The sequence below is a fragment of the Mus musculus genome, chromosome 17 (assembly GCF_000001635.26).
Source record: "Mus musculus strain C57BL/6J chromosome 17, GRCm38.p6 C57BL/6J".
In the NCBI taxonomy this organism is placed as follows: domain Eukaryota; kingdom Metazoa; phylum Chordata; class Mammalia; order Rodentia; family Muridae; genus Mus; species Mus musculus.
The window spans coordinates 73,102,686-73,123,665 of record NC_000083.6 but is presented as its reverse complement, the minus strand read 5'-3'; the positions used below and the strand labels follow the sequence as shown (position 1 = coordinate 73,123,665).

The following is a 20,980-nucleotide window of genomic DNA, read 5'->3' as shown; positions in this document are numbered from 1 at the left end:
GGAGCTAAAGAAAGGAGCTGAAGGGATTTGCAGCCCCATAGAAGGAGCAACAATATGAACTAACCCTCAGAGTTCCCAGGGGCTAAACTACCACCCAAAGAGTACACATTGAGGGACCCATGCTCCAGACGCATATGTAGCAGAAGATGACTTTGTCTGACATCAATGGGAGGAGAGGCCCCTTGGTCCTATGAAGGCTCAATGCCCCAGTGTAGGGGAATACCAGGACAGGGAAGCAGGAGTGAGTGGGTTGGTGAGCAGGGGGAGGGAGGATGGGATGGGTGGTTTTGGATGGGAAACCCACCCGGAAAGGGGATAACATTTGAAATGTAAATAAAGAAAATATCTTTAAAAAAGAAAAAAGAGCTAATGCCATAAGCCAGTGATGTCAAGTGTCAGTATGTGCCCTTCAACATAAGCTGGGCTGGATATGGGGCATAGGCCTGTAACCCCAGCTGTTAAGAAAGGTAAGCCAGGACTACAAGTTCAAGTCTCTGCCTCAGTTTCTGACTCCAGGTTCCTGTCTTGAGTTCCTGACCTGACCTCCTCCAGTGATGGACTATGATGCAGAATTATAAACAACATAAACATTTCCTCTCCACATTACATTTGATAATGGTGTTTTACCACAGAAATAAAAAACATAAGACAAAGGGCAAGGTTATAAATCCTTAAAACCTGCCTTCTGTGATTTACTTCTAGAGAGTCAAGGCCCTGATGCCAGAAGTAGCAGTAATGAGACAATTATCACATCAGTTAGATTTAAGCAGCCTGTGACATTGAAACTTCCACACCTGCTTAGCAGGAATGAGGAGTCCTATCTATGTGCCATGCGCCAATTCCTCAAAAGCACCAAGTAACACGAATCACTCAAAAGAAATGGATAATTTTGAATAGTCCCACAATAATCATGGAGACTGAACTCAGATCTAAAAGTCTTCTGAAAAAAAAAAAATCTCCTAGCTCAGACTGTTTCATCAGAGAACTCTATCAAATGACTAAAGAATTAAAACTAATTCTACACAAGGTCTCCTAAAAAGCAGATAATGAATTGGAAGCACTTCAATTTTTTTAATGAAGCTAGTATTACCTTAATCAGCAACCAGAAAAACACTATGAAGTACCAGACAGTCAGTCAGTCTGTCTGAGACCCTCCTTCCCTGCCTCCCTCCCTCTCCCTCTCCCTCTCCCTCTCCCTCTCCCTCTCCCTCTCCCTCTCCCTCTCCAGCAGGCATAAGAATTCAATGATATTAAAAACTGTTTTAATCCAGGGCACAAAACTAGTCTCATAGTCAATAATCAATACAATACACACTAATAATAGGTCCAATAAAAATAAGCACACACGAATACATACCAACAGTCACACCACCAAGGGTGGCTTTCGAAAACAATCCATTACTTGCTATGACCATGCATCTTACTGTCTGCATAACAGAAGCAACTAGGAGACATGTAACCCACCTCCAGTCATGTCCACCACGATGGTCCTAGGAGAACTGACTACCAGGAAAAGACCTTCCCTGACTGGGCAGAACCATCCTATAAGCTAAGTGCCTATTTGGAATGGAAGGGGAATAGAAGAAAGCCCACAGAGTAACTATTCCCTCCCCCTACTTCTTCACCACCACAACTTGAGGGGTTCTGCTTCATCCACCCTTCCACCATGATGCACTGCACACCACAGGGCCAGACACATGGAACTGGACTCCATGAACTCAAACCTCTAGAGCCATGAGCCAAGATAAATAAATCCGCCTACCCTAAATGGTTCTTGTGTGGCATTTGTCACAGTGAAGTGAAAAAAAAAAATGTCTGAAAAACTTATCTACTCGTAAACTAAGCTCTCAGAAAAAAGCAGGAAAAAAAATTAGAGGAATGATAAGACAATAAGCAATTAGAAACAACCTACAGCTACCTCTGTATAAATATTATACAATACCTTTACAGAGTTACCTCTGTGTAAATATTGTATTTACTAACAACAACAAGCATAATGGCCCCCACCCCCCATCCACATTACCAGAAACAAGACAAATACAATTACCACCATCATGAACATAACACTAAAAGTGCTAGCCAACGCAAGGAGACAGTGAGCCTCATTCAATGTTCTTTATAACTTACTTTGGTCCTGTTACTTTGTCACAACAGCAGCAAAGTAACAGAGACACTGCACATACAAAGCCTAAAAATATCATGCTAAGTGAAAAGGTCATTCAAAACTGACCAGAGAGAGCAGACCATGACGATGTGTAATCCCAGCCAGGCTGGGTTATACAGTGAGTTCTAGGCTAGCCTGGGCTTACAAATATGGACCTTTTGTATAATACAAAAAAAGAAGAGGAGGAGGAGGAAGAGGAAGAGGAGAAGGAGGAAGAGGAAGAGGAGGAGGAGGAAGAGGAAGAGAGAAAGAAGAGAAGAAAGGAAGGAGGAAATTCGAGAAGAAGACACAAGACAGGTCAGCCTGACAGCCTGAGTTTGACTCCAGGGACACACATAAAGACAAAAATCAACTCCTGAAAGTTGTTCTCTGACCTCCACACAGCCTGCACACATGTACACACACACACACACACACACACACACACACACACTTTAGAATAAATGGAATGAAAATTTATTTTTTAAAGAATAAAATGGGATTTATGTTTCCGTTTTCAAAATTCAGTACAAAGTAAGAGCAATGAAGACAGTGTGGTACTAAAATGAAACAAACAAACTGATCCAGGAAACAGAGCTGAGGGCTCAGAAATAAACCCACAATTCTATGCAACCTCCATATGGCTCAGCAACTACTCTGCTGGATATTTACTCTAGTGAAGTGAAAATTTACATTCGCATAACAACATATACATATACAAATACAAATGTTCCTGGCAGCTTGTCTCTAAGAGCCAAGCACTAGAAGGAACACAGATGCCCTTCAGTGTGCATATCCATCTGAAGGAACGCTGAGAAGACGAAGGAATTCCGAGGATGAGAAAATCTCAGGCAATAACTAAAGTGAATCTAGGGGGAGTTACGCCAAATGGGGTGAACAAAAGCCAAATCCCACAGCCTGAATGTTGTTTAAATCCACTGCTAAAACATTCCTCTGCTGACAAAACTGCAGGAACAGAAAACAGATTGACATTTGTCAGAAGGCAAAGAAGGGAGGGAATGTGTCGTCAAGAGCAACAGAAACATGGCCTTGGGCAAAACTGCTCTTTATCTTGGCTATGTATGTATCTTTGGGTTTGTGAGACAAGTCTCATCATGTAGACCAAAATGAATGGGAACTCACTATGTGGACTAGCTTCAAATTACCAATCCTCCTAGTGCTAGGACCACCAGCACATATCACTGCACCTGGCTCTTCACCTGACTACTTTCTGAAAGGGTGTAGGCTTTAGGCTAGGAAAAAGAGTAACAGACATTATAAATCTTGTTTCTTTACTTATAAATTAACAAATATTACTTCCGCAGGCTGAATGACTTTCAAAGCATATTCACATCCTATAAGTATATCCATTCTCACCACTTTTATCCAGCACAGTGTTTGCAATTATAGCCAAAGAAATGAAGCAAGAGAGAGAAAGGCGACACAAATAAAAAAATAAATTGAATTATTCCTTCTTGCAGATATGACTTTATAATTGAGAGATCCTAAAAACTCCATAAGTCTCGAACCTTTTCAGCAAAATAGGAAGACAGAAAATTATACAGGATCAGTAGCTTTTTACAGAGAAAAAAAAAATGGGGTAGAGGGGGTGGGGGCACACACCTTTAATACTAGCAACTTGAGAAGCAGAGGCACAAAGATCTCTGAGTTTGAGGCCAGTTTGGTCTACAGAGTGAATTCCAGGACATCCAGAAATACACAGAAAAACCCTGTCTCAAAAAAATAAAAACAAAACAAAAACAAACAAACAAAAAAACTCACTGAGAAAGCAATCAGGAAAACAATCTCACTCACAATAGTGTCAAAGAAGAAAACATTCGAAGCATAAACCTACCCAAAGACATAAAAGGCCTCTACCATAAAAATTATAAAACACTTAAGAACTATATTGAAGACACTAAAAAGTAAGAAGATTTCCTGTTTGCAAATTGGCAGATTTATTCTGTGAAAACAGCCAACGGACGGTTAATACTGTTAACTTGACAGGATCTAGAATCACCTAGGAAAGCAGCCTTTGTCCATGTCTCTATGGACTACCTAGATTGGGTGAGCTGAAGTGGGAGACCACCTAACCGTAGGCAGCACCATCCTGTGGGCTGCGGTGTTAGACTGCATAGAGGATAAAGCAGGTGAGCTCCAGGAGGCATCACTGTGTGCTTCATGACTGACACAATGTGGCAGTTGCTGGCACTCCTGTCACCTGCCTTCTGTAACATGATCAGCTGTGTCCCGTGACTATAAGCCACAGCACTCTCCTCCTTAACCTGCTTCTGCGAGCTGTTTTGTCCACCATGAAAAGTAACTCATACAACATGTATGGAAATACAAAAATCAAATTCCTTATCTTAAGATGCATGAGCATAGTACATCCTAACCTCTGAAAGCTACAAATGTTATGTAGAAAGAAAAGAAAGAAAAGACTGTAAATATGGTTATGTTATGTATTTTACAATGGGAAGTTATTTTGAAATATTAAGGGCCAAAATACAATCGCATACAACATATGCTTTTAAGAGGAAGACAAAGGGAAGTTGCACAGAGGAAAGGAGAAAGGAGCTGTGATCCTACAGACAACTGGAGTGATCAAACCACAAAGAGGCATGGCAGCAGCCACCACAGGCTGTGAGGCCGAGAGCAGCTGTCCTCTGAGGTGCCAAAGCTTTGCTACTCTTGATCTCGACTGACCAACATTTCAGACTCTGAGAAAATAGACACCATGTTTGTAGTCGTTTATTACAATGGCTATAGGAAACTAATAAATACATATCAACCTCCTAGAAATGGGTTTGAAAATAACCCAAAGTCTGACAAAGCCAGACATTTAAGAGTTCCTAATTCAAAGCAAGAATATATGACTCCCCTTTTTCTGAGAGTTGGTGAAATTCTAGATTCTAAAAGGAATAAAGAGAACTTTGGGATCAACTGACTCTAATAAAGACTCAGTCCCAATGAAGATCAGTCCCTTCCAAAGTCAAGAGCTCCTTGTCACAGTAACAAAGAGAAACTCTGGCTTCTAGGACATCTAGTCTGAATGGAGGCTAGACCATGCTGATTTTATTACTACCATAACTAAAGCTGGTGAGTAAGACTATCAAGTCCTTCAGCCCTGTTTCTCTTCTCCACTCCCATTGCTAGACAGCAAAACACTTGTTTCTGAACCAACTGGCTTTATTGCACAACCTGAGTTTTAGGCCAGTGTGGTGGCTCACAACTTAACTCTCAGCAATGAGGACAAGGCACCTTGGGTCAATGGCCAGCCTAGCTACATAGAGACCCTATGCAGAAACACAGGGACACGAGGGAGGGAAAAGGAGGGACGAAGGGGAAAATATCTTTTTGCTAAACTTCAAAATTATATTACGAAGCATGAAGTCTGTTTAATAAATGCAAAGACAATTGCAATATTGTATGAAAGGACAAAAGGGAGATCTCATTTAACAATCCTACCTCATGAATGAATGGCCCTAAGCAGTCACAGGAAATCATACTGGATATTCAGAAACCCTGGGCATAATTTGTAATACAGGAAATAATTTCTGTTCAATCAATCCCTTAAAAATAAAGCCACAGAATGCTGCATATTTTTAATTTACACTGAGTTGAAGCAGGCATGCAATCACAGAGCACAGGCTGGACAAAGTAGTACAAGCCCACCATCTCAGCACTAAGCCAGTGGAAGCAGGAAGATCAGGAATTCAAGACCAGCCTGGACTTAGCATTAATTCAAAGTTAGGTTGGGCTGTGCAGCCAGACCCAGACTCCAAGGAGGCAAGCTTAAAAAAAAAAAAGTATTTCAACTACCCCTAGTTTCCATCTTTTCTCCCATCTTAGTGAGAGTTTCTATTGCTGTAACAAAACACTATGACCAAAATGCAAGTTGGGGAGGAAAGATTTTTATCTGACTTACACTTCCACATTGCTGTTCATCACCAAAGGAAGTCAGGACTGGAACTCAAGCAGGGCAGGAACCTGGAGGCAGGAGCTGATGCAGAGGCCATGGAAGGGTGCTGCTTCCTGGCTTGCTCCTTAGGCCTTTTGCTCAACTTGTTTTCAAATAGAATCCAGGACCACCAGCCCAGGGATGGCCCCACCCACAATGGGCTGAGCCCTTTCACATCAATCAATAAAAAAATGCTTTAAGGCCAGATCATATGGAGTCAATTTCTCAACTGAGGTTCCTTCCTTTCAGATAATTCCAGTTGTGTCCAGCCAACCTAAAATTAGCCAGGATGCTCGCTAACTTTACATACTGCAACTTTTCATAAAGAAGACAATCCTAAGAGAGCATGTGCATTACAATAGTACAGAAGACACAGGACGTGCCAGGCATCATTACTTTTCTCACAGGGAGGATGGGTGTGTTGGGTTCACAGTGCCATGTATTACTGCAGGCAAATCATGGCTACAGAAGAGTGAGATAGCTGGCTTCACTGTCTCCACAGTCGGGAAGCAGAGAGGAGAGCGAGCCTGCTCAGCCCACTTTCTCTTTTTTTAGTCAATCTCAGCCCATGCGGGACAGTGCTGCACCGTTAAAGCAGATCTTCCCTTCTCAATCACCTATTTAGATGATCTCTAGAGATGCACAGTCTTGTCTCCTAGGTGATTCCAAATTCCAAACTGCCAATCAATATAAACTAACACAGCACCACTGAAAGGGCTCTAACATGGCACACATGGGTCTGGCAGGCCTTGCCCTCCCCCATTCCCAAAGCTAGCCACCAAGGTCTATTCCCCTATTCGACCACTTCCTCCTCCTCCTGAGGCTACTACCAAGGTCCAGCTATCAAATTTAGTTCTGCAAACAAAAGCCCCCTTGTGGCTACCCCAATTAACCTGTCTAATCAAAATTAAACCAACTCACCCTAACACACACACACATACATGTGTTTTATATGTTACATATGCACACACACACACACACACACACACACACACACACACGTCAATGCTCTATAGGTTTGCCTACAGCCCCATCTTATGGGAGCATTTTCTTAATGGAGGTTCCCTTTCCTTAGGTGCCATCAGCTTGTGCCAAATTGGCATAAAGCTACCCAACACACACACAATATTCTTATTTAAATTTTTCATATATGGATAAAACATTTTGATCAAACTCACTTTCACTCTCCCTCCACTTCCTATATGTCCCCCTCCCCTTTTTTAATAATGCACTGAATACAATTACTCTTGCCTGTAAGCACACAGGTGTAGGGCAATGCACCAGGCCATGGTCAACTATCAATGCTCACAGCCCCAAAGAAAAATGACTCTTCCTCCCTCAGGAGACACAAACTGTCAAAAGCTCCTCAGAGCAGGGGACGGGTAAATGGACATGTGAAATTGAAGTAAGCGGACTTTTCATGTGTCCATTTGCCCACTTACAATATACAGAGTATTTCCAACCTTCCGGGGGTTTCCAAAATGCCCGTTCCCTGCCACTATGATCACCAACCTGGAATAATCACTACTCTGACTTCTATCCTCCACAAACAGTTGTATTTGTTTTTCTTTTTTTTTTTTTTTTTTTTTTTTTTTTTTTTTAAGATTTATTTATTTATTATATGTAAGTACACTGTAGCTGTCCTCAGATACTCCAGAAGAGGGCGTCAGATCTCATTACAGGTGGTTGTGAGCCACCATGTGGTTTCTGGGATTTGAACTCAGAGCCTTCGGAAGAGCAGTCAGTGCTCTTAACCACTGAGCCATCTCGCCAACCCTGTATTTGTTTTTCAATGTGGTACAAACTCTTGTGTGCCTCCTGATGCCAATGAGATCACTGAACACTTCTATTGCTTTTGCAATGCTTCACTTTTTTTTAAATACATCACAATTTATTAAGCTATTCTGCTGCTGTACCTTTATGGTTATCATTCCACAAACAGTTGTATTTGTTTTTCAATGTGGTACAAACTCTTGTGTGCCTCCTGATGCCAATGAGATCACTAAACACTTCTATTGCTTTTGCAATGCTTCACTTTTTTTTTAAATACATCACAATTTATTAAGCTATTCTGCTGCTGTACCTTTATGGTTATCATTAATAAGATACCATGAACATTCTTGAATGTGATTTTTAATAAACAGGTGCATTTGTTTCTCATGATTATAGCTAGGGTTGAACAGCCGGATCATGGGTAGGAGTGAACAGAGACACAGTGTGTCAAAGTGGCTTAAGTACCATTTTACATTCCTACCAATGTAAGATTTCTGACTGGTCTACATGCACAACACTAGCAGGGAGCATCTCTTATATTTAGCCAGTCTGGAAGGTGTACAGTAGTATCTCATTACAAATAGCTTCTTCCTGTCTCTATTTTGCTCTTCATTCTCTTAGTGGCTTGAGATTTTAAAGAAATCTAAAGGCAAACATTAATCATTTTTAAGGTCATTTTTTTTAAGGTCACTACCTTCTTAATCCTTTGAGTAAATCTGGTTAATCTGCCTATGAGTGCTGATTTGTATTTAAGATTTAAAGGCTTCTGCAACATAGTCAAACTAAATGACATCATGCAGCTGTACCAAGTTCCCACTTTCTCCCTGAGCCCACTGCCCTGCAAAGTGTTCTGCTGTGAAAGCTGAGTTACTCTCATGCTATAAACATTTGCAAAATCCATTTCCATCCAGCTAATTTCATCAGCAACTGCTCCCACAATAAAAGCACTTTTGTGCAAATATATACATACCCAAAATAAACTGAGGGTGGAAGTATGTGTCTATAATCCCATCATTTGAGAGCTGAAGGCAAAAGGATCAAGAATCAAGATCAGATTCAACTACACAGAGAATCAAGAACTAGCCTGGGCTCAAAATAACAAGAAAAGCCTAATATAAGAAAAACACTCTAATACCCATTCTCCCAGCAGTATTCAGTTTTACTGCCTCTCTGCCTCTGCCTCTCACACCCTCTGGCTCTCCACACCCAATCCACTTCATATTCTATTCTGATTTCAAAACTTATAGAATGTAAACTCAGCTCTGCAGCCACTTATGCGCAGCCTATACACCAGGCCTGCATTATGAAATAGTCTTCAACTATTTTTCTATCCTGTCACTAAGGACACCTCTCAAGAACATAACTAGGCATGGTACCTCATATTAGTCTGTATTCCCAGCACATGATAAGCTGAGGCAGGAAGATAACCTTGTATTTGAAGCCAGCTATACAGCAAGCCTGAGCTAGAGTAAGACCTTGTCTCAAAATTAATAAATAGCTGGAGAGATGGCTCAGCGGTTGAGAGCATTGACTGCTCTTCCAGAAGTTCTGAGTTCAAGTCCCAGCAACCACATGGTGGTTCACAACCATCTGTATCGTGATCTGATGCCCTCTTCTGAAGAGAGTGACAATGTACTCATATACATATAAATAAATAAATAAATAAATAAACAAACAGAACAGAGAGTTCTAAAAGAGCCATACTACTCCATGTCTTAGCTAGAATTCCTAATGCTGTGATAAAACACGGTGACCAAAAGCAATGGGGGAAGACAGGGTTTATTTCAATTTTCTAGTCTCTGTCACAGCACATCACTGAGTTTTGAAAGTCAGGGCAGAAACTCAAAGCAGGAATCTGGAGACAAGAACTGAGGCCGAGGAAACATGAATGCTGCTTACTGGCTTGCTCCCATGGCTTACCCAGCCTGCTTTCTTATACAGCTCTGAACCATCTGTCCAGGGGTAACACCACCCCTCAAAGGCTGGGCCCTTCCATACCAATCATTATATCAAAAATATGACCCACTGACTTGCCTACCAACAATCTGATGAAGACGTTTTCTCAGTTGAGGTTCCTCTTCCCAGGAAGGGAAACCAGTTGACAGAAAAGAACAACTAGGACTTCCAACTTAACACCCTTGATAAATCCTTACTGCCCACAGCATAAAATGAGTCTTAGCTGAGAACTCACAGGCTGGATCTTACTCCTGTCCCTCCCCTGAAAGGCTATGCATATTCTCATTTCTCCTGCCTTGCCAGTTTCCTATGATGCACTTTCACAGGCAGCCATCTTTGTGCTCTGTTCAGCTCCCTTCCTCACTTGGCTAGGCCCATCCTAGCACATGTTCCCACCATGATTAGATCTGAGTGCTTAGCGCACCGTAAGTTAATAATCTATCCATACACCTAGTCTTCAGGCTGGACTTGGGCCTCTCCTTCAACTCCAAAGATCAGACTAGGAAATAATTCTGCATTCCAAGGAGGCAGAACGAGCGGATAAAAATAATGAATGTCACACCCACTTCTACTATATCTTTTTTTTTCTATAAAGACTAAGAAAATTATTAGTCTTATCTTAAATCAACAGTACTAAAACCGGTTAGTTTTAAATCATCCATCAAATTATTCTCTCAAAGGATTTAATCAGGGTTGGGAAGATGGCTCAGTAGGTGAAATGCTTGCCACACAGGCCTGAGAACCTGAATTCTGATCCCCAGTCCCCAAGGTGTGGCGGCACATGCATGTGTTGGTTTTAAAAAAGAATACTAAACTATCAAATGAAGGCTCAGGAGCCAGATAGCCAGACGCTGTGGTGAAAGCCTGCCAGCTCAGAGCGGCAGAGAAGGCACCCAGCTGACCTGGCTACACTTCTTTCCCTTCTCCACAATGTCTTGAATAGCCTTCATCTCAGGGACCCTCCTCCCTGCTGAGTTCTGCTCGAGTCCTGTCTGCTGCTTACTTGCCCGGCCTCTTGACCTTTATTTTGCCCTTGGATTAAAGGCGAGTGCTAGGATTGGCCTACATCACAAGTGCTTGTTTACAGTAGACAGAAAGCTCGAGGATCAAAGGCTAAGGACACATTAGAGACCAGTTGTTACAGCTCATATTCTCTGGGCTCACAATGTAATCAAATATCCAGCAACATGTATGTATGTAATTCAAGCACCAGGAGATAGAAATTAAAGGATGCCCAGAGAGGGGGCTTAAAAACAATAAATCGGTAAAAATAAATAAATAAATAAATAAATGCAGTCTAGTCGGTCAGTGAGCATCAGACTCAGTAAGACCCTTTCTCAAAAGATGAAGCCTTTCCCTGTGCATGCCCTTACGCATACACACGTGTTAAGGCCTGCCCCCTAGTATAGCTGTAGCCATTACATTCCATGCCTGCCAGTCACTGACCAGAAAAATAGCTTGACTCAGAACAGGGTCGTATCCACCACATAGCCTGTTACATTCTGAGATTTGTTAGTCTTAAGAGATTGCACAAGCATAAGCTCCACTGAGAACCGATCAGAATACAGCTCGGTTAGAGCTGTCCTTTCTAGCTGGCCAAAACAGCCTGAGTCAGCGCTGAGAAGGGGCAGCTTTTCCTGTACCTGCACATGAGCTCACGGTGGTTTTTCCCTTTATAAACTGGCCTGAAAAATGTCCATGGTCCAGTCTTAGCTCCTGAGCCTATGCTGTGACCCTTATGGATCAGCCTTGGGGTGTATGTTCAATAAACTATTCTTGCTTAACTGAGACACACGAGTATGAGGGGCTTGTGTGGTGATTCCTGAACCCCAACATATCTACAAACCATACACAAAAGAATTCAATAAAAACTAAAATTATTGTCTTGTGTTTCCTGGTAGTTATAAAAACTCTATACTTTAAAATAGCTCTTAAGAATATTAGACATCAAAACTGCACAGGACATTAACTCTCTTATAGCCCCAACACTCACTCAAGAGACTGAGTGCCTAGGATTGCCTAGAGTTTGAAGCCAGCAGGGATTACCCGATTAAGTTCCGAACCAATCTGCACCACAGATAAGACTGCGGTCCTAGAAACAAAGCAGAATGGACACACTACTTAACCAAAGCAACTGCAGCCAATACCACAGATATCGAAGGGTGCTGAAGAATGAGCTGGTTGTTTATACAACCGAAAAGCCTTAAAAACTCAGCTCACACGTTCCCCTTAGCACATGATATACCTGTACACATATAGTGAAGGTATGGAAGAACACAGGAGCCAGGCTTCGTGGTGCAGAACTGTAAACTCAACTATTTATAGGGCTGAGACAAAAAGAACACACAAGTCCTAGACCTTCCTGAGCTAAAGAATGAGTTCGAGACTAACCCTTTTTCTCTACATCACAGAACTTATGGAGGTACATTGAAATGACTTACTCGGCAGTCCAACTAACCCAACAATGGCCAGCTGTGAATGGGAAGTCCACGAATCTACAAGTTGCTCAGCCCCACGAGTCTAGGTGTTTCAGCTGGAATCCTAAAGGAGTAGGTACCAGCAGATGTGCTGGCAGTAAGTACAAGCAGGCAAAGAAGAATGAACTCTTCCTGTTTCCATTGTCCTTATATAGGCCTCCAGCAGAAGGTATGGCCCAGATTAAAGGTGTGTACCTCCATGCCTGGACCTAAGCTTTTCTGGTAACTTGCTCTGTCCCAGGCTAGCCTTGAACACAAAGATCTGCTTGCCTCTGTCTCTTGGGATTAAAGGTGTGTACCGCCTTGCCTGGACCAAAGCTTTTCAGAGCCACTATGCCTCATGATTTGGAACAGCAACAACAACCAAAAAGCCTGTGTCTTCCAGCCTGGCTGGAAGATCTGGATCACAGGTGCGCCCTCCATTTCTGGACTGTAGTTCATTTCAGATAGAGTCAAGTTGAATAGCTATCACACCCTGCCTGTCTCTAAAAAATAAAAAAAGGGGGCTGGGTATAGTTCAGTGATAGAATACTTGTTTAGATGTGCAAGCCCCTGAATTCAATCCCAGTACAAGAAAGAAAGAGAGCCATAGGCTGGACTCACAATGCCAGCTGTATGGTTTAGGACAAATGACTTAAATGTCAACGAGCTCCAGTTTCCTCATCTGTTAAAGTACACACTTTACACGGATGTTGGGTGACTAAGTTGACACTTACTTATAAGGCCCTTGACATGCCACAAGCACAGCAGAATAAACTAATAAACGTCAATTCTTACCATACTGTTTTTAAGTCTTTTATATGAACACCCCTCCCTTAGAAACCTCAATGAATGTCATCTCTATTCAGAGACAAAGCACCTCACAGAAGTTACATAATTACCACATTTTAAGAAGCAACCTAGCTGGGTGTGGTGGCGCATGCCTTTAATCCTAGCACTTGGGAGGCAGAGGCAGGCGAATTTCTGAGTTCAGACCAGCCTGGTCTTCAGAGTGAGTTCCAGGACAGCCAGAGCTGTACAGAGAAACCCTGTCTCGGAAAAACAAAAACAAGAATAAGAAGAAGCAGCCCAGGGATCCACCCCATAATCAGCTTCCAAACGCTGACACCATTGCATACACTAGCAAGATTTTGCTGAAAGGACCCAGATAGAGCTGTCTCTTGTGAGACTATGCCGGGGCCTAGCAAACACAGAAGTGGATGCTCACAGTCAGCTATTGGATGGATCACAGGGCTCCCAATGGAGGAGCTAGAGAAAGTGCCCAAGGAGCTAAAGGGATCTGCAACCCTATAGGTGGAACAACATTATGAACTAACCAGTACCCCGGAACTCTTGACTCTAGCTGCATATGTATCAAAAGATGGCCTAGTCGGCCATCACTGGAAAGAGAGGCCCATTGGACACACAAACTTTATATACCCCAGTACAGGGGAACACCAAGGCCAAAAAAATGGGAATGGGTGGGTAGGGAAGTGGGGGGGGAGTAGGGGGGACTTTTGGGATAGCATTGGAAATGTAATTGAGGAAAATACATAATAATAAAAAAGAAAGAAAGAAAGAAGAAGAAGCAGAAGCAGCAGCCACCTAGTTACCACTACATATAACCTCAATCCTAGGCCAAACTGACTCTATCTCCCCAGATTCAGTTTGAAAGAGTCCCTCCTAACGTATGCAGGAGCCAACCTCTTTAGACCTGGTGGGAACATTTGCTCAAATTAAAGCCACGTGGAAACCACAGTGCAAGATACTCGGGGCACCCCTGAGACAGAAGCTATTAGGACTGAAGCTAAGTGCTCTGTGTCTTTTCAATTCCTTTACTAAATCAAAAACACCTAAGTCTAAGGCCTGGCGTGATAGCTCAATGGTTTAAAGCACTTACTCCTCTTTTAAGGGAGCAGGGTTGGGTTCCCCACACCCACATTAGGTGACTCAAAAACCATCTGAAACTCCAGCTCCAGTGTCACCACACTGTGTGGTGAATATAAACTCATGCAGCCTCGCATACACAAATACAAATTTTTTAATACATGAATTTTGCAAAGTCTTTCATCAAAATAGTATTTTAAAAAGTAGCCCATCCAACTCTTTAAACTTTTTGTGACAGGGGGTTTCTTTCCCGAAACACGTGATGGGTATGAATGGGAAGCATTTTATCTTGGTAAGGCCTTCACCAATTTCTTTTTCAATACTTTCCTTGGACTTAACTGAATGTAAAACTCAGCTCTGTCTACATCCAATCAGAGGCGACTAAGCCTTCAGGCAAGAACCAGGAAACAAAACAGCTCCACAACCACAAAGAAACACCTTATGCCTTGTCTTTATTGCTTCTGGTCAAACATAATCTTAGATGTTAAGATACAACTTGAGAAGCCGGGCGTGGTGGAGCACGCCTTTAATCACAGCATTTCGGAGGCAGAGGCAGATTTCTGAGTTTGAGGCCAGCCTGGTCTACATAGTGATACAAAGTGACAGCCAGGACTATACAGAGAAACACTGTCTCGAAAAAAAAAACAAAAACAAAAACAAACAAAAAAAGAACAACAAAAAAGATACAACCTGAGAGACCAAACCTGCCAGGTGGGCGTGGTGAAGCACGCCTGTTATCGCACCAATACAAGGGCAGAGGCAAGGACCATGAGAGGCCAGCCCTTAGCTAGAGCGAATGCCAATAAAAAGGAAAATTGGACTCGAAGTCAGCCTTCAATGTGGCCTATCGTTCTTTCTGTGGCACTGCCACCTAGACCTAGGGCACACCTCTGTCACCTGCAAGAAACAAACTGCTTGAACCCTGAAAAACTCTCTTGTGGGCCGTTCACGTGGCGACCCCTGGAAAGCCTTGTGCTCCTGGAATCTGGACCCTGACACACCGTAGGCGGTGTAGGGGGACCCGGCAGCTCCCGGGTTTCACCGAGGTGTGGTGTGGACAGGAAGGTGAGCACAGAAGGGGCACCCGACGCTCCTCGCCCCCGCATCCTGATCAGCTCTGGAGGCTTCGGCCTCCCTCCCAAGAGCCGATCGCCCTAAGCCCTCCACCCAATTCCCGCCAGTGTCCGTCCCCCAGGGCCCACCCGAGGAGGCCTGCTCCGGGGAAAAGCCGCCGAGCCGCAGCTCTCCATCCGCCCACTCGGGAAAAAAAAATCCCTTGGCTGCCGCCATGTTCCCGCGCCGAAGCCCACACCTGACACCGCGGGCCGCGCACCTGGGACACACCGGGGGAAACGCGCGACGTCGCGGGGACACTGGGGCGAGACAGCGACTCCACGGGGGTCACAACCTGGGAGAAGAACCCGCCGCTAATTCATCCCGAAGCGGGGAGGCGTCGAGCCCCGTCGCCTTAGTAATGCGTCCCTCCGGGCTCCACCCTGATTGGCTCCTGGCGCAGTGACGCAAGGCGTCTCCGGCTGCGTGGGAAGCCCTTGAACCGGGCGCTCCGCCCCTGCTCCGCAGTGGGGAGAGACCCCGGGCGTCGTCTAAGCTCCTTTAAAGGAACCGCGCCCCAGATCAGTGTGGCCAGGCGCAGATGCCTGCCAAAGCTGGTAGGGGTAGAGGAGCAAGAAACCAAAAATGAGAACTCAAGCGGTGGTCTCCGGGGAATCTAGTGGTTGCGTAGGGGGATGGCAAAGCTAGAGCACTCATTTGCAAGCCTAACGTTTACGTCAGGAATCAAAGGGCAATTTAGTATCCAGCCAATTCTAGAGCCTGAGTTTCTGCTGGCACAAAACTCAAGACACCTTCAACGCCTGAGGTTACCTCATGGAAAATAAATCGGAGGCAATCATTTACAACTCTTACTTTCTTGCCTCATGTAAAGAGCAAATGATCACGCAGTCAGTTCTAGAGCCAGGTTCCTGATGGTGTAAAACTAAACGCACCTTCATTCAACCCCTAAAGTTGCAGGATGGAAAACGCAGAGACACTAAATGACAAGCGTTATTTTCTTGCCCCAAGTCAAAAAGCAACTCCAGGTTCTGTGGTGCGCAACTGTTGCTAATTCGCAGTGTTTGCTCAAGTCTCAACGTTTCCTCTTCTGGATGGCCCAATCAGTTTTTATGTTGCTGTCGGGTTTTTGTCGTTGTTGTTGTTGTTGTTTGGTTTTTTGGGTTTTTTTTTTTTTTCTGTTTGTTGGTTTTTTTGGTTTTTTTTTTTTTTTCTGTTTGTTGGTTTTTTGGGTTTTTTTTTTTTTTTTTAAGTTTGGTTTGGTTTGGTTTGGTTTTGTAGGACACTCTTTTGGAAAGGTCTTTGTGCCTTTCTACAGTGTTGGATCTGGCTCCAAACCTACCAGACTAAGCACCTGGATGCTAGAGACTGGTTAATTTAACCTCTTTGCGTTTCCCCTGCACAATACCTTCTTGCTGACTTTTAACAGATAATAGACATCTTTAAAAATATGAAATGTCCACACATAGCCGACAGAGCCTTTCAACAGCTTTTCATTTATGTTTATTCATTTAATCTGTTTATTTAACATGAAACAGAGAGAAATGAATTTTTAAGTTCAGGGTAGCCTTGTGTGGTAGTACATGCCTGTAGTCCCAGCAGTCCCCATAACAGAGCCAGGAGACTGCCTCTGCAAGACTCTAAATTTTAAAAAACAAATGCAAGGTGCCTTCGCGCTCAGAGCCAGCGTTACCTCTCCTTTACCTTTATTCAATACTTAAGTGTTTGAGATGTGCCACAATTGTATTAGAAAACAGAAAATACAACGAAGGAAAAAAAGCAGCACAAAAATGCAGTTATCCCTCAGAGGTTGAACGGACCTCACTTTTGTCTCTAAACTCAAGAGTTCTGGGAAAATCTTAGGAATTTTAAGGCTTGTCATTGTTTTGAACTTAACATGGGGATCCCCCAGAACCTCTCAAGAATGCACCGCTGTGAGTTCTCTGAGGATTTAAAGAGTCTATACATAGCCTTCCCTCTACTAGAGATTCCTCTTTTGTTCTAATGGATTAAAGGAGAGTAGTGAAGAAAGATGGATACCCGAGACTCCAGGATAGCCCCCTCAACTTAGATCCTTTAACCAACATTTCTCAACATAAAAATAAATCAGAGTACTTTTCTTTCCCCAGTCTGTAGTTATTTAAGACACAAAAAAGGGGGGGGGGGCTAGGCAGTGGTGGCTCACAACTTTAATTCCAGAATTGGAGAGGCAGAAACAGGCAGATCTCTGTGAGTTCCAAGCCAGCCTGATCTATAGCATATAAGAGACTTTGGAAAAGGACTGAAGAAGAAGAAACGTGGGTCCTCATGTACAGCAGTCTCTCCTTCAGTCCTTGCAGCCTAAGAGTCCTCTCAGGTCTTGAAATTGAGCAGCAGATTAGAATTTTCTACTGGGGTGACGTCTGAACCCACTTTTTCACTTATCGCTCATCAGCTCAGACTATATATTATACAGTACCATTATCGTCTGCCCACATACCCCCTGCCTAAAGAAAAGGATGCTATGTTCCATCAGCCATCTTCAGAAGGTCAGGTCAAGATCCCTGGATGCCACTTCAACCTTGCCATCCATTATGGTAATTAGATTGTCACTGCTTCTCAGAACTGTCTCGGCTCCTCTGGCATCTTTCATTCCCCGATGCGACTATTATAAATAACAACAGTCCCATTAGACATGTCCTGCTTTTAGAAGACAAACACCTCTGAGCTTCTCAGTGATGCTGTTACTCTCTGGCAGAGCCTTGAGCCTCGGAGTGATAAGCAATGTCATCCAGGCCCTTGCTGTGGGGGACAGAGGGAGCCAGAAAAGTTTCTAGTCAGTTGGCCAATCCATTTGCAGTTTCTCTGATTTTTTTTGTTTTTATTTCTATTTCCACATTGTACCATGAGAGTTCTGGGATCTCTCTTTCAACGTGGTCATTTGCTTTCCCTGGATTTTAAGAGTCATCCCAGCAGTATATTAGAGTTGGCTCCCAGAGCTCAGACCATGGGAGGTGGGACACTGATTTCCCTCCTCAACTGTCAAGACAAGATGAGATTTGCCACACAGACCCAAGTAAGTGGACCCTGTATCTTCCAACAGAGGCAAAGAGGCCTACTTGAATCTGAGGGTTCCAAGTTCTCAAGTAAGCCTCACTCCAAGGCATGCTCTGCTGTTTCTGGGTCAGCACCCCAACTTTGGCATTGGAAATATGTCCAAGATGACTAGCTAGCTAGCTCTTAAATTTCTGGGGTTATACCTAGTCTTCAGTTAGGATGCATGTGTCGAAAAGTCTTTTAAAAATCTACTGACCTTGTCTTCCAGTTCCGTGTTGCTTATATAATAATAGTCACTAATCTCCAAGTCCTTACAGTATTTTCTTCAAACCCGTCAGTCTCCAAAGCAGCTAACGCACTTCTCCTCCTGCACCCTTCCTTGTTCAGCAAAGTCATCTGCCATGCTAGCCCAGGTACTGTTAATAGTTCAGTAAGTAGCTATGGGATCGGTTGCCTAGCAATGGGACTTGTTCTCATTTTCCTTCCTGTCCTCTTGAGAATGCCATCTTTTGTTGGCTTCCTAGGACCACCTCCTGCTGGTGGCTTCCTAGAATTGGGGGCAGGGGGTGCTGAAGCAAAGATGTGCTTACAAGACTCTTGCTCTCAAGAGAAGAAGGTGGAGGTGAAAGAAACAGATTAGGGAGAGGAGAGAGGAAAGTAGCAACATGGTCTCAGCTAGAGACCAGCTTCAGCAGGAATTGCTTGGAATGCTTACAACCGCCTTGAGGCAAAGGAGTTGATTCCTTTGTGTTATATTCCTATATTGATCAGCTATCAAGAACGGGTAACTTGAGGATGCGGTACGGAACCAGCGCAGCAAGGTGCTCACATTCCTCTGAAGGAATTCTCCTCTGGAGAAGAAGAATATCTGAGATCCATTAGCGACCAGAGTTCGGAGCATCAGGTGACTGAAAGAATCCTAACAACATCCACTGCACTAGGAACACTAAGTCGGCACTAGCTTCTTCAAGGAGCCTGCGTGTGACTGCTCGTGCCTGGCAATCTCTGGGAAGACACAAGAGAATCTCTAGCAACAGTTGCTTCTGCGTAGAGGAATCGATAGGAGCAATCTGGCGTGTCTGTATTCCCTATTCTACAATTAGAATTCTTATCTAGTTATATGTCTTGTCTTTTTAATTTTGAGGTAGGAAATAAAAAAATGTGCCCATAGGTTTATAGGATGGTATTAATCTATTCTACTACCCAGAAGGGTAATTTCTCTGCAGTTTCTAAATCTTTCTTGATTTCCTGCAATACAATATACAGCTGATAAATAGCTCAGCCTCATGAGCCTGATTTAATAGGCACATTTAATAGGACACTCTCTGCAATGCTCAGGGAAATAGCATCACAAATAGTAACCCCCCCCCCCCCCCGTTGTAGTTCTTACTGGTTTTGTTACTATTATATACCTATATGGCCATGTAATTGCCACTGCTGCTTCTTCCCCTTCTTCTTCTCCTCCTCTCCCTCCTCCTCCTCCTTTCTCTCCTTCTCTTTCTGCCAAATGTGATAGTAACAAAGTAGAATATGTGCCCAGTAATAGACTTCGAGGAAGGGCCAAGTGAATTATTGCCAACAAGATTAAAAACAACTCTCTCCAGTGGTATGGAGTAGAAGGAACACACAGAGCTAGTAAAGGCCACAGACACTTAACTGAAGGCCTAAAGCAACCACTCCTGCAGCCCACGGCCTTCCTGGTTCACACAGCATTTGAAATAGGATGTTTTAATTTCCGGAGAAGCAAGTGTTGTCTTTGATAGCAAGGGTTGTCTTTGATAGTTCGGGAATTTGAGGGCTACAGTGAATGAAAGAAGTTTATGCTCACACACACACACACACACACACACACACACACGCACACACTAGAATCAAGTTCTGATGACTCTCCTTCATCTGCTCCACTGGCCTCTATCTGTTGCTCCATGCTAATCCACCCAACAGGCATCTCTGGAAAGTTTCTGGACAGGTTTTAGCATGTGAACCTCAAATGTGCATCTTCCAGTGCTCTTCCTGGAGGGTAGGCGGGGCGTGTTAAGCAGTAGTTCAGCGTGTACCTAAGGCCATAGTTCCATACTTAAGGCTTTTCTCTCCAGGGTTTTCTTCTGCTTGTCTCTTGAGGCAAGGTCTAAATGCAGGACTGGCTTAGCCCTTTATATTGAGTCTCAAGATGCTTAGACAGCTTTTGTTAATTTCTTTCAGTGTGAATTGTTCCTTCCTTCCTTCTTCCCTTTCTTCTTCCCTGCCTCTCTCTGTATTTCCTTCCTTCTCTTCCTCTTTTTCTCCCACCTCTCCCTCCTGCCTCTCCTCTTTCTTTCCCTAGGAAAACAGCAGCATGCACCTAACTCCCTTCGATTCTATGTATTTACCCCTTTTTGGACTATCTGTTTCTTGACAGAACTCTTACTGATCAACTGATAACCCTCTATTTCACTTGGGCGAAATGGGGAAGAGGCCATTCATCCCGCATGGACAAAACCATTTCCCTTGCTCCTCCCTCAGGCCCTTTAGGTCTGAAAGGAAATCTTCATTGATGAGTAGCCAACCCAGCCAACAATGGCTTAAACTCCAAGGTCATTTATTCAAGTATAGAACAGGCCAACGCAGAATTGGTTGTGTAATTCAAGGATGCCATCAGAGCCCAGATTCTTGCTTCCTGCTTTGCTTCCCACAGTTAACACAGGAAACAGGAAACAG

At 43.5% G+C, this 20,980-nt stretch overlaps 1 protein-coding gene across 3 annotated transcripts in view; it reads right to left on the bottom strand.

Moving 5' to 3' along the window:
- The window catches only part of Lclat1 (lysocardiolipin acyltransferase 1), a 135,384-nt gene extending 119,703 nt beyond the window's left edge, over nucleotides 1-15,681 (bottom strand). Inside the window, exon 1 of one of the 3 annotated variants that reach the window (NM_001081071.2) lies at nucleotides 15,489-15,681. The gene's annotated coding sequence lies outside the window, so the exon portion shown is untranslated. The remainder of the gene's footprint in view (nucleotides 1-15,488) is intronic. The other 2 variants (NM_001177967.1, NM_001177968.1) reach the window with 2 other exon arrangements.
- Between the last annotated feature and the right edge of the window lie 5,299 nt (nucleotides 15,682-20,980).